Source organism: Cryptomeria japonica, chromosome 2, assembly GCF_030272615.1.
Source record: "Cryptomeria japonica chromosome 2, Sugi_1.0, whole genome shotgun sequence".
NCBI classification, from domain to species: domain Eukaryota; kingdom Viridiplantae; phylum Streptophyta; class Pinopsida; order Cupressales; family Cupressaceae; genus Cryptomeria; species Cryptomeria japonica.
In genome coordinates, this window is record NC_081406.1 from 94,577,735 (window position 1) to 94,592,806 (window position 15,072).

Below are 15,072 nucleotides of genomic sequence, written 5' to 3' on the forward strand. Positions count from 1 at the left end.
CCTTTCTCCATAGTCATGGTGGGTGGGTTTGCACCCTCGACACCCACCACTCTATGGAGTGATAGTGGTCAAGGTTACAAAACTGACCACCATATGTTTTAGTTGATGCTTTTGTTAAAGTGTCGTGCGAGGTTTAAACCCTACTCGACACTGGTTTTGATTGCCCTTCCTTTTAGAAGTGTCGAGCGGGGTTTAAATCCCGCCCGACACCTTTTTGAATTGAATATTGTTTGTTGAATGTCGGTCAGGGTTTACACCCCACCCGACACTCCTTTAGCATTTCCTTTAAACAAAGTACAAATCGGAGTTATAACTCCGATATGCACTTTGCTCATTTTGGTTTTATAGTGTGTATCGAAGTTACAACTCTGATTTGCACTATAATATGAGTTCTTCTTCAATGCATTTCAGAGTTATAACTATGATATACATTATCTTTTGATATTTCTTTTTATATCAAATGATCCAAAGCACACACATACAAATTGAAGATTTTTTTGATCAATTTGTGATCAATTGATAAACTTTTCCTACCAGATGGAGATTTTTATGAAGGCTAATCATTTCAAATGATTATCTTTTTGTGATGCAGTGCATCCATTGCAGATGTCATGACCCTCATCGAGTAAGAAATCAACGAAGTTAAAAAAGCAAGAAATGCATCTAGTGTTTCCTTCTTCTTCGGTGACATCAAACATTGACAATATCAGGGACTCCGAGATTGATCATGTGGATCTCGATGAATTATTGAAGAGGGTGAAGTCACCACCAGTATCCTACAAAATGGAGCCCACCATAAACAGTGAAATTCATCTAGTGGACACTTTCCCCATGTCGGCTCAAAATCCAAAGTTTGTATTGGCTCTTGCCAATAGATATGATTCTACCACCAGATCAGTGAATGATATGGATGGGAAGACACTCATCAAACTTGATGATGATTTCTTTGATACAATTTTCAATTGTTCTCCTATTGATCAATATGCAGGTATTGATATGCAATCAACAGTGGCATATTTTGATCAAAATTTGGAGATGTGGGAAGAATATGAATGAGAATTGGCTAAAAAAACCTAGGCCTACAATTTCTAGATGGCCAGAAACTCTTCCCCGTAGTGATTTCATTGAAGAAGTCAATTATCTCATTACTCTTCTCAGCAGAGTAAAGGTTTTTCCAACTTCAAATACATATCATAAATGGATATATCAGTACATTCATGTCATCAGGCAGAATAAGAAGAAGATCTTTAGGGACAAACAAATTGCAGATGCCCTATGTGAACAACTGACCAAGGTGTCTACCACCTTGAAATTCTCTATGACTTTTATCTTGTCTATACAACTGTCTCGATGAGGCATTTTCCAGGTCTATCAACTATAGGTGACAGGACTCAAATTCTTGTTTACAAGTACTTCTCTCAGTTAACTCTCGTAGAGAGGTTACATCATTTTGGGAGAGTAAATGATGCTTTCTTTGCTCATTACATGTGTTTACTTGACAAGGAGCTCCAAAATAAGAGAGTGTCTGATGAAGCATGGAAGATGGTGAGTGAGTATGGTTGCATTTTCCTTTAATTTCCCACCTTCACATATATCAAAATTGGATGTTTTGATAGAGAACCATTCATGCTCCCGAGCTATCCATCTAATAAGATTATCCTTATGAAGATGGCTCGCCAAATGATTTCTATCCATGTGCGTCAATTTGGAGCTCATAAGATAAGTCTTAAGTTATCCATTGCCATAGGCAAATACTCTATCAATTCCATCTACAAGGCTCGCGCCATGGAGGAAGAGATGAGATTAGTGACTATGAGATTCTTCAAACCTAGAAAGTTCTTTGATTATAGGGGTATGAAGAATAAGATTAAAAAGAACTATACTCGTATCCATCGAATTGAGGATGTGTGGGTAGATTGTAGGACTAAAGAAGACGTGTGAAAAATGGACTACTGTCATTTGACAGTAGAACAAATTGAAAACTTCGATCTTGTTGATGTTCTTGAAGATCTCAAAGAAGATGGTGACATTCTTGACCCCACATATGAAAGAAACAAAGTTTTGGGATTACCTTTGTCTCTCATACAATGGTCCCAAAAGGAAAATACTTCTATAAGGGCCATGTTTCAAAAGATTCTTGATAATACCATTGTTTGGTTGAACCTACATGGTGCTCTACTGAGGCCTTACCAGACCGAATCATTTGAAGATGATGCTGCAAGCCCCAAAGGGAAAACTTCTGAGTTAAGAACCAAAAACAGACAGGAACCCATAACTCCTAAGGGTCCTAAATTCAAGTTCATTGTTGGAAAAAGTAAAGCTCAAGGTGAGTCTTTAGCACAAGAGACTCAAGTTCATGATGAAGTTGAGGAAGAAGAAGTAAATGAAGATGAACAACTTCAAGAATAAGATGAACCAGAGAATGAACAAGAACAAGAGGAAGGAGAATTTGATGAGGAAGGATTGCTTGAAATCCCAAGTACTTATCATTCTCAAGAAATACATGAAGGAGTTATTTCTACATCATGTGATATCATAGGTACTACTTTAGTCTTTGTTACTGACGTTGTTCTTTTGGATTCTACTATACCATTTTCATCCCAAGCTCCAGAAGTACTTATCATTCCTTCCACTCCACAAGTGAATCAGCCCTAGATACACCTCTTGACAATCTTGATATCGAGTTCCTTCCTAATATATCTTAGGTTACTTCTTCCATGTTGGAAGATTTTGAGAATTTCATTTAAGAAACCTAGGTTCCTCCTCAAGTTTCTACTGTTTCAAACACACCTGCCATTGTTACTTTCTCTTCACCCATTGTTACTACTAGTGTTCAGACACATGAATTGGCTACTCAATTTCTTACTTCTATAGTGGGTGAATTTGCTTCCTTGCCACCATGGCTAGTATCTAACACTCCCAAGAGGAAGAAGCAAGCCATATCTCTGAATGATTTTGATTTTAATCAATTTGTGCTTGTTAAACCCAAGGGTAAGAAGAAGACTAAAACTCTATCTAGGGCGAAGGTAGATGAATCAAAGAACAAATATGTGGAGATTGTTATTCCTCCTCCAGGTACAGATCTTGAAAAATTGCAACCTACTGATTACATCATCAAGAGGATTGATTTGGGAAAACAAATGCATTAAGGTACAATAGAAGATGCTTAGACTTCTTTCCAACACCTTTTGGCAATGTTCAATGAAGAGAAAGTGAAGAAGGATAAGCTAAAGAAATAAGTCAATCAACTCATAGAGGTCCTGATCAAGATTACCAAATCTTCAGAGGTAGTCAAGCCAGTCACTTCTTCATTGGATGAACAAATTGTCAGACAAGATAAACATGTGAACTCTCGTGGTAGAACAGTTGGTGAATGGATGGATAGATTGTTGAGTCAGGGAACACATCTCTTATGTTCAGCAGTTACTCTTGTCAACAATCTGGAGGAGGTAAATATTGAAATTGATAAAACTCTGAATTTGTTTTCTAATGAATTAGAAGCACATGAGAAGGACTTCAACTCTTGGTTGAAGTTAGAAGATTTCCAGCTTGATATTCTGGTTGATAATGGAGTGATTCCTTCAAGGGAAATGTACATTGAGCAACATGAGATACTAGAAAATCATATGAATGTTCTCGAGGTGCTTATCAAAGATTCGAGGAAAGCACAAAAAGAATGTAATGAGAAAGGGAAAGATATCATTGAAAATGTTTCATCTCTTCCTTGCACTTTCCTTGATGAGAATCAAAAGCCCCTCCATGAAGACACTATTGTTAAAGAATTTAGTTTGCTGATCGGTGAAGAAGTTGATAAACAAACTTTCTCAATGTCCTCAATAGAAAAGCTGGTGGATATCCAAGTAAATCTGGATGATCTAGCCTCACTTTTGAAGAAGCGCAAGAAATGCTACATGAACCTCAAAGATTCAATCACTCGAGTCAAAGCCATTACAAGTCACACAAAAGGACTTGATTGGGAACCAATGAAAGCAACTTTACAAAAGTTTGAGGAATTAATGAAACAGGATCAGAATGTAGTGTTTGGTGACACTTAATTATTTTCATAGTAGATGCATTTTTTAATAAGACATTGACACCTTTCAGTGTCAATTTTGTATGTAGTTTTTGCACTTAGGCAATGCATGAGTCCAAAGTCAATTAGGTTTTTTCTTTGAATTAGTCATAGTTATTTCCTAGTTTCATGCTACACCTCTCCTCTATAAATATGAGGTTTCTCTTTGTAATAGGGATCTATTATCTTTAATCTATGTGCCAAAACTCCGCCGAAGTGAAGAGAAAAAGTGAAACTTTGTGTTCCTCTTGTGATTTTGCAAATTTGATGAAATAAGAAGAAAGCATTTGGCATCCAGACTTTGTGATGGATTCATTTGTGTTTATGGTGAGAGTGTTCTTATGTCATTTTCATTATAAAGACTTATTTACTCAAGTGAAGGTGTGTTGAGAGAATATTAAAAAAGTGTAGAGGTGGTTGTTAACTCGTGAACTTTGTGTGATATCTTGACTATTGTTGTTAAAATTAGGAATTGGTGATAGTATTATCATTTTGAAGACTTTGTGATTCATTTTGATATTTCAAGTAAAAATATTTGATATGTATATATTAAGGTTTCACTTTGAAGACTTTGTGCTTGATTGTGTTATCTTGGAAAAGGAAATGGTAACTTGAAGACTTTGAGCTTCATATTACTACTTCACAAAAGAATTATCAAAGGTGAACCTAGGAATCATTTTAAAGACTTTGAGCTTTATTTTAATTTTCTTAGTTAATCCTTTGGGTTACAGAAGAAATTATAAAAAGGTTGATAGGACAACAGTGAATTTAAGACTTTGAGCTTAAGCACTCTTTCCGGCCCCGAAGAAGCAACAAAGGACTTTGCACCTTTATGGACACTTTGCTTCTTTACTTATCTATATTATATTGTTCTTGCTTTCCAAGTTAATTTATAACAAAGAAATTGTAAGAATTTTTGTTGCTCTACATTGTAAATTCTTTCCTGAAAAGAGAGGAAAAGAATAACATCTATCTTGAAAAAAGAGGATAAGATGATGTACCACCCATGTTAGAATAGTAGTTAGAAAATTTTCTAGTACCTTATTTTATTAGAATGGAGTAGCGAATCACAGGGGAACCCTTCCCTTAATAATTAGAAGAGATATAATCTTGTGTTGTTGTGGTTGAAACCACAATTTTGTAAACTCTTCTCGAGTTGACAAAATTTTCAACCAACACACTCAAAAAAACTAATTGCTTAGTACCACATATCAATGCACTCCAAAAGGGACTAGATTCAAGTCTTGTGATTTTGCAAGAATTTGGAAACAATTCTATAAAGGCTTGATGCTATGATCTAAAAAATTGAAATAGTATGCAGTGCAAGAGTGATTCCATTTAGTGAAATATGCGTCCATATCCATACAATATACAAAACAATGCACTTTGTTAATGCATATTTTGTAGAAAAATGGTGAAATATTTGTAGACAAAAAAAAACCTTTAACATTCAACAAAAGTACTACCATATGCCAAACCATTCATAAGGCTATGGTTTGTGACCTAGTAATTGAAACATGGGGTAATCATGCAAATTACTACCCAGTTCAAACACCAAAGGTCTTAGGGGTCTTGTTTGACTCTAGGAGCTTTAGGAATCTTAATATAATTAAATTTTATATTCATGTACATAATTACATTTGATCTATGCATGCATTGGGCAGAACTATATTTAAGGAATGTAACACATACTAGTTTGTCCAATGTGATGGAGGAATTATATGTTCTGAAGACTTTTGTTGTGAATTTGGGAATTATTTCCTTGAGATGAGCATTTAGTATATTTCGATCTAGCTCATCAAATAAAAAATTGCAAACCTTTTTACCTTAAGAATACAAGTACACTTATAAGAAACACAATAACAATTTAGCATTCAACTAAAGAATGAATACTGTTTCTAAAATGACCATAGCGATACAAAATTGTTCATCAACCTCAACCATATTGAAGTATTAGATAGAATCTATACCTAGGAAGCCAAGCTGAAAGAAAGGGCCCCATCCATCAGAAGCTTTAGAAAAGCAACAACTTGTGTATTTCATTTGTTGCTTATGAGATTGTTGGTAATCAATCTGAAAGAACAAGACATAAAAATTACAGTTAGCATGTCACCTAAGGAGACTTTGGAGGAAGTGATTTCACATTTTCCACTTTTAGTGTACAACAACCAACTGTATCAGCCTCACCATCATCCTATAATTCAAGAAAATAATAAAAATATTATTTCAAAATAGTTAAATCAATAAAGAGAGAACATATACCTTTTACTTCTTACACAAAGTTGCATAATACTAGATAAATAATTAATCTGTACATCTAATTATTTTTTATTCACTAAATATGACAACATATTGCATACAAGCATACAAGTTCACTTTCTCAATTTGTTGGACCGGTGACCTGTTCTAATATCTACATGCCAAAACTTTTCCACAAGTAAGGAAGAAAAAGCTTGAAAATAAATCAATGAAGAGTTGATAGTCTTATCATGGAATGCTTGCATGCACACATTTCTTTAATTGGCTAAATTTTATTAAGTTTACTAATTGAAAATTTGTCCAATGATTAGCCAAATCTATAACTGAAATTCAAAAGTCGGATCAAATCAATCAAAATAACAAGTGGGAAAAAGAAGATGGAAATAGTATGAAGCTATGTCACATCAACATGGGATAGTATGACTTTCTCTAATAGTGTCACATGCTCTTAAGTTTGAATAGTGTCACAAACCTAATGATTGTTTATCTATACATCATAAGTTGAATTACTAGCCTGTTTTCCACATATTAACACACATATAAATAATTGCTAAAATTTAACAACACTCTGATAAGACACACAATTCTTGTTTGGAAGAGAATTCAATTCATGTTGGACCAATTTATAAATAGAGAAAAAAATTGTAGCCAACTTCCCTGTTAAAGTCTAATGATACAACACCAACATTTCTTAAATGTTAGTGAAAGCACACATCAATATAAATTCAAAAATATTCATGTAAATACAAATTTATTGTGCAAACTAAGCATCCTCTACTAGATCACTTTTTGATTGCCAACCCTCAAAGCAAGCCTATCAATAAGATAAGAGGCAACATCAATTTATCTCTCAGTTATGTTTTGTGATTTGAAGTGTTTTGTGTATGTATCTCAAATTTTATCTGTGTAATCTTGCACAAACACAAAAAATTCCCTTTGCATCACAATATTTATTAGGTACCAAAATAATAAATGACTGATTAATTGTTCCAAAAAGGTGACCAAAATTTAGCAAGCATGAGAGAGGTAGATTACCTTGAGCATTCTTGCCTTCTCAAACTTCTTCATGTCACTCTGACCTTTTAGAGAACTACTGGCATCCAAAAATACATATTTGAATTCTTTAAAATTGATTGAGTCATACCAAAGAGACAACTATGTGACAACATTATCATGCTTGACCTCCTTCCACCCTTAAGGAGGAAATAACCCAAAAATCATACTTAGAACCAAGAAAAAAAGTTCATATGTTTAGTAGTGAACCTAAAAATAGATCACTAATAATGACATTTAGCAATAAACATCACATATTAAATAACCTATGGCCTAGAATTGAACATTCTGGAATAGGGGCATCCTTCCTAATATTAATAGTAATATCCTCTAGGTCAATGCACTTCTTCAATTTACCCATCTAAGAATAGATATAGAGAAATTTTATTGTTGTAGTATAGACAAAAGATTCAGAAAGAAAAGATAACTACTAGTAAAATAATTACAACACTAAAAAACCAAAAGCTTTTCAACATTTAGCATATCAGTTTTTCAAAGTAGATAAAAATTAAATCTTTGGATGTTCTCCCCAACCACAAAACAACCCAAGGGGTTCAATTCTAAAGTGGCCAACCTGCAACAATGCAAATGAAAAATCTTCTTCACTAGAAAGGTAAATGAAAAGGAATGTAAAAAAAACTATTCATAATAATTCTAATTATCAGGTCAATAAAAACAAATTGCAGACCTTCTCCTTCACTCCATCACAATAGACCACGTGTATTTTTCCTCTTGTTTTACCTTTTCTTCTTTTAATTGTTCCTACATTAACACTGTAATTTTATAAATATATGTTCAATATTCAAAATATAAGAACATAACAACAAAATGTGTTAATTTCTAATGGATAAGGTGTAGCTAAGTTGCATATAAATTCTTTCACATGATATGCAGTGCTAATTGCAGTTATATCTAAATCCATAAATAATTGTCCTATAACACTAACAATAAGTAGAGAATAGATTATAACTAAACACTGTATTTACACAAATTTGTAGTCCAAATCAATGGATTGGACAAGAAAAATGTTATATTCAAATAGTAATGATAAAGGATGATTGAAGACAATATTGTGTTAAGAAGTTGTTCAAACAAACAGAAAATATTGTATAAAATAGAAAGAGGTTTCATAATTTAGCAACTATAGCCCTTGTCTATTTACATAAATTTGTAAAATACAATGTTGCAAAATAATTCTACATTCATTTGAAAAAATTATATTTTCTACATAAATAATTGTAATAAAGTTAAAAAAAACTGCATTTAAATTGTAAAGATTTTTTAGTGATTTTACATTGTTTATATCATTACTTATGATATTGCTAAAACTACACTAAGTTGTACTAAAGTAGCAACATACATCTAGAAAAGAGATATGAAAAAAGGGAAAGGAATGTGACTTTTCAGCCGATATAGGCACAAGTTATAAACTATATGAAAACATCCTAAAATACAACAATATCATTAAAAAAATAAAATTATATGATGAAGAAGTAAATCAACAAGCAGTCTATAAAGTAGTTGATTGCCTAGTCCTTCCACTTCCATATGAAGTGAGACTTAAAACATCCACATCACTCCAACAATGGCACCAAATATGACTAAAAGAGTTAAGATTAACATCCTCATGGCAAGAAGTATTCGTTCAATAAAAAACTCATCAAAGCAGAGTTCATCGGGATCAACTATAGAATTATGGAACCTGTAGTGCCATAAATTGTAACCGGTCTTATTTGCACATCATGTTTGTGCTCCCACTTTAGCACGTCCTATCTCCATCCTCTCTCTAGGTCCATTTTGACCCTACTCTCCAACTTTGATGTCATGAACACCCTTTGGCATGTCCTATCATGGGATACCCTCCCCACTGGATGCTTATTTTGGTCATGTTTGTAGAAGGACTAAGGCGCCCCAAAACACCCTGGTCCCTCTCAAATGGGCCCCAATTTGAAATGGGGCAAGTTCTATTTCTCCTTGATAACATTTGATTCTTGGGGTTACACATGATTGTTGGAGGTCAACCTAATTGGTAATTTACCTAGAAACCCTATATAAAGACATCTTATCAATTCATTTTGACAATCAATCATGTACCCTACTATTTGTGCATCCGTGAAGCATTCATCATTAATCATATTCAAAGATTCAAGGCTACGCATTCATTATTCAAGCTTTGTGGAGAAAAGTTACATCAATCTTCATGCAAGCATGTGTTTGTGATTAGGGTTTTTCATGTCCATGTGTTTGTCATGCCATTACATTCAACATTTATGATTACATCCAAAGAGCATTGCATCATCATCAACAATTGTAGATATGAGGTATATCTCTTTAACAATTATTTCACTATTTGCATTATTTCATTCATGGTTAATTCTAAAAGTGGGGTTTGACTTAGGCAAACCCCTATCCCCAACATCTTTCCCTCTCTTTTTGTGTATAGAAGATAGGTGTAGTAGTTGTACTCGGGAATTCCAGCAGTATCGATAGTGACAAATAGGTTCATCTTTCAACGATGGAAAATTTGGAGGACCATGATGGATCTATGCTACTCGGTCCCAAAAAAATAGGCCTAATTATGGGAACAGGTTCTAAACATCTTATTTTGCCCATGTCTCAGTTGGTTGCTTCATGGGGCATTTGTAGCTTACTATTTTTGTTAGATTACTTCAATTATCTCTCATTTGACCCTAATTTCACAATTACATTATAAATTCAACTAAGAAAGAAGGAGATCCACACACAATTTTTTTTTGGTAAATCTAATTAGTATACTCAACCCCTTTTCTAATCAAATTGTGGCTAGATCTATTGGATTTCCTCCCTTCTTTCAATGACTTGTTAATCTGGCTAGTTAGTGGTTTTATTTGTTGAAACCCTAATTCCAAATTTACACTAAATTACATTTTGGTGAACCCAAATCCTTGCATGCTTATTTTTCATTTGTGGCCTCGGATTTAATTTTTAGACATTTGAAAAATAAATTTTGCACTCATAAATCATACAAACATAAATTTAGTGGTTGATTTCATAAAAACCCTATTTTATTTTGCTAATTTTGGCTTGTGGGTTGCATATAATTTTTCATTTATACTTTTAGGTCTGATATTAGGCAATCATAATGGGATTTACTATATCTATTTTGTTTTCTATTTCACATATGATTATATTGCTTTTTTGTTACATTTATCACAATCATGTGTTGGATAATGGCTTCTTTCATTTTACATTTTCTTTTCATTCATAGTACTCTTGCATACTGCATTTTTAGGGTTTCAAAGATATTTCCTACTTGCAAATCATTTCTCAATTCTTTTATCCATGTTATATGTTGTTTATTGATAAAATTTTAAGAACGTACAAATTACATGTGTAGATCACATAAAAGCTTATTCTGACTATGATAATCCTAGAGATGATATTAACAAATTAACACTTGTACCTCTCCTAGAACTATATCTAATGTGAATGAGGAAAGAGTCAATACTCCTATCAATGATCTCTTCAATGGAAAGCAAGCATTTAAGACCAACATGACACTATCCTCTTCTCATAGACATACTCTAGTGCAAGGGTTGCATGATCAAAATGTTGGTTTATCAATCCCTTTAGTTCCCCCTTATTCTCCTAGAGATTATTTTAACTATCAAAATATTTGTAGGGAAGATAGTGTTATGAATTTTATTCATGACCTATCTCCTCACATAATATTAAGAAAAGATGAAGCCTTAGATGATAATGACCTTCATTCTCAACCTGTTAAAGATGATATGAATAATGATGATAGAAAGGAGAAATTTCGTATAAAGGATATTCCTTCTTCATCTAATTCTCCCTTTGATCCTTCCACGTGCACTTACACTACATATTTTAAAGAGATTCATGAGAATAGTCCTTCTTCACAATTGAAACATTCTTATAGGAGTGGTTATGATATAATCTCAAAACAAGGTTATAGTGGACAAGGACTTGGAAAATATGAACAAGGAATCAAAGTCCCTATAAACCCTCCTTCTCAAGCCAACACCGAAGGTCTAATATATCCTCATTATTCAATTATGGATTATCTCCTTAGGGTGAAAAGGTTTAAGGAGTATCTTTCAAGACATAGAAATTATTGTCCATCTAAAGGTGCTGCTTCCTCAAATTATCCTTTTTGCTCGTATCATCAAATCCATGGTCATTGTGCCAATGATTGTATTGATTTTCAAAAGGGAATACAAGAACTCATTGATAATGCATCTATCAAAATCATAGAAGAAAATACTCCTCCTTCTTGCACGCCTTGCCCTACATCTCAAGAGACAAGACCTATTCCTATTTATGATCAAGAGAAATTGGCTGCAAGAAGCTTTTGGAGATTGAAGTATGATAAAAATGTTTTTTTTCCTTTCATTAAACTTAGTCACAATTATAAGAATAAGGAAGGTGATGAACATTGTCTTTTTCATCGTGGTTATTCTCATTCGAGCTTGAAAATTATAAAGCCTTTAAAGAATTTAATCAAGACCAATATGATTGAGCTTGCATAGCTCTTACAACTGATCTTTCACTTTTTCTTGGTGAATATGTAGTTCCTTAACACTCCATTTACCCTACCATGTTATTCCTCACAATATGACACTAGTAGTTAATTTCATTGGGAGCTATTTGTCATGAGCGGTGATGCTTTTTCAAGAACAATCTTCTTGGGGCAGCAACATATTTCTTCCTTGTTTCCTCACTTGTGGGGAAAGGATAATATATATTCAATTCTCCCTTTCTCTTTGAAGGTTACCTCTTCTTTTGTGTTACATTTTTCATAACGTGATGTCCTTTCTTGCATAGAATTATCCTTCATTCGAGTACATGTGTGTTCCTTGGGTAGGACCTATTTTTTGCTTGAAATACGTCTCTTATGAATAAATCTCTCCTTAGAGGTTGTGTAAATCCTTCTCATTGTCCCTATGCTTGGGGGGCAATGATCTTTCCTATCCTTTCTAAGGATCTACTTTTCCTTTGTTGAGTGGCATTTGCTTACGATATGATGTCATTCCTTGTGTGAAGTTGTTTGTTTGCTCAAGGATTCTCTCTTATACAAGAGGTGTGTATCCTTGTCTACAACCTCTTCTTCACTTGGCAATGTATATCTATTTTAAACAAACCCTTCACTTTGGAACAAAAGTGTTCCATCCTTCATCAAGAATCCCTTCCACTTAGCAATAGGGGGAGGGTATGCATTCTTGTTCTCCTTCCTCTCTTTTGGATGATGCTATTATTTTGTTCAATAAATCCTCTTGGATGTATATGTCTTTGAGAGAATATCTCTTCCCCTCCAAGGATTCCCTTTACACTTGTTGCAAGAAATATCTTTTTCAACTATCTTTTCCTCGCTTATAAGAGTTAAGCCTATTTGGCTTGGATTTATGAACATTGTTTCCTAAAACAATATCTCCTTAGTGTTGAAGGTGTGTATACTTGTTTCTATCTTCTTTAAGACACCAACACAGGGCTATGTTGACATCTTAAGGGGGAGCATAGCGTATCACCCTCTTTGTACCATATTGTACTATATTTTGCATGTCTTATATTGGCCATTCAAACTAGAAAGTAGACAAAACTGAGACTTATACGAGATGCTTCATGCCCAAAACCAGACACAATATTTTTATATATGTCTTATATGGGGTGCACATTCTCGAAACTAGACAAATCAAAGTCTTATACAAGGTGTTCCCAAAACCAGGCATATATTTGTCTTACATAGGGTACACATTCTCAAAACCGGACAAAACAAAGTCTTATATAAGATGTTCTTGAAACTATATATTTTTACATTTTTATTTCATGTCTTATATGGGTTGTTGCATGCTTGAAACCAAACAAAACAAATTCTTATATGAGATTATTAACTCCTAAAACTAGACAACAACATATGCAACAGGATGAGTGGAACTAGCAAACATAGCTAGACTATTCTAACTCTCCTCCTTAACATAGATCACCTGCATAGCGCAACTTGCTAGCCCATGGCATCCATGTCCTCTCTTTTCTCTTCACCATGATCTCATAGGTTTTCTATTTGTGGATCATGGTTCATCATTTGATGCATTCTATTTCTCTTTCTATGTGATCGCTTGTCTTCTTGTGATAGCATTTTGAGAAGGATATTAGTGGCCGAGACATTTTGATTATCGAGGTCTCTTCAACTAGTTGAATTGGAGCCTTTTTGTAATTTGTGTTGTGTGTCTTTTGTCTTTGTTTGTCTTTGTCTTGTTTTGTGTGTCCTTGCATAAGATTGTGTGAGTTAAGATCCTAAGATTAGGGGCTTGGTTCCTCAAAATCAGTCATGTCTTATCTCGTGATCTCGCTCCCAATTGCTCTTCTCTCTTGTTTTCCTACTTTACTATGAATATTTGGGTAGGCTCATACTCCCATTAAAGTGGGGGCTATATGTAGCATCGTAAATTGTAATTGGTCCAATTTAAACCTCATGTTTGTGCTCCCATTTTAGTGTGTCCTATCCCCATCCCCTATTTAGGTCTAATTTGACCCTATTCTCCAACTTGTCACGAACACCCTTTGGTGTGTCCTATCATGGGATACCCTCCCCCTCAGCTGCTTATTTTTGTCATGTTTGTAGAAGGACCAAGGCGTATGCCCTAGTCTAGACTAGTTTGCCCCAAAATGCCACGGTCCCTCTCAAATGGGCCCTAATTTGAAATGGGTTAGGTTCTATATCTCCCCAATAGAATTTGATTCCTAGGGTTACACATGACTGTTGGAGGTCAACCTAATCAATAATTGACCTAGGAAAGCCTATATAAAGACATACCATCAATTTATTTTGACAATCAATCATGTACCCTAGTATTTGTGCATCCATGAAGCATTCATCATTAAGCATCTTTAGAGATTCAAGGCTACATATTCATCATTCAAGCATTATGGAGCAAAGTTACATCAATCTTTGTGCAAGCATGTGTTTGTGATTAGGGTTTTTCATGTCCATGTGTTTGTCATGCCACTACATTCAACATTTGTGATTACATCCAAAGAGCATTGCATCATCATAAACAATATTAGATCTGAGGTATATCTCTTTAATAATTATTTCATTCATGGTTAATTCCAAAACTAGGGTTTGACATAGGCAAACCTTTTATCCCCAACATCTTTCCCTTTATTTTTGTGTGCAAGAAATAGGTGCAAGAGTTATACTCGGGAATTCTAGCTATGTCTATAGTGACAAACATGTTTAGCTTTCCACGATGGAAAATTTGGAGGACTAGGGTGGATTTTTGCTAGCACTTGAAAAATTAGGCTAAAATTTTAGCAATAGGTTTTTAACATCTTATTTTGCCCAGATCTTAGTTGGTGGCTCCATTGGACATCTATAGCTTATTGTTTCTGTTAGATTACTTCAATTATCTCTCATTTTACACTAATTTCACAATTACATTACAAATTCAACTAAGAAAGAAGGAAACCCACATATACACAAAAAATAGTAAATCTAATCTCTATTCTCAGCCCCTTTTCTAATCAAATTGTTTAGATAGATCTATTGGATTTACCACCTTCTTTCAATGTATGTTTAATTTGGCTAGTTATTGGTTTTATTTACTGAAACCCTAATTCCAGATTTACACCATTACAAAACCAACTCAGTTTTTCAATACAATAGGCATTAAACCGAGTGAACCAAC

General features: G+C 34.0%; 1 pseudogene; it reads right to left on the bottom strand.

Annotated features, from left to right (window-relative positions):
• Positions 1-6,119: 6,119 nt before the first annotated feature.
• LOC131028229 (DNA topoisomerase 1 alpha-like) lies at positions 6,120-8,306 on the bottom strand (annotated as a pseudogene).
• Between the last annotated feature and the right edge of the window lie 6,766 nt (positions 8,307-15,072).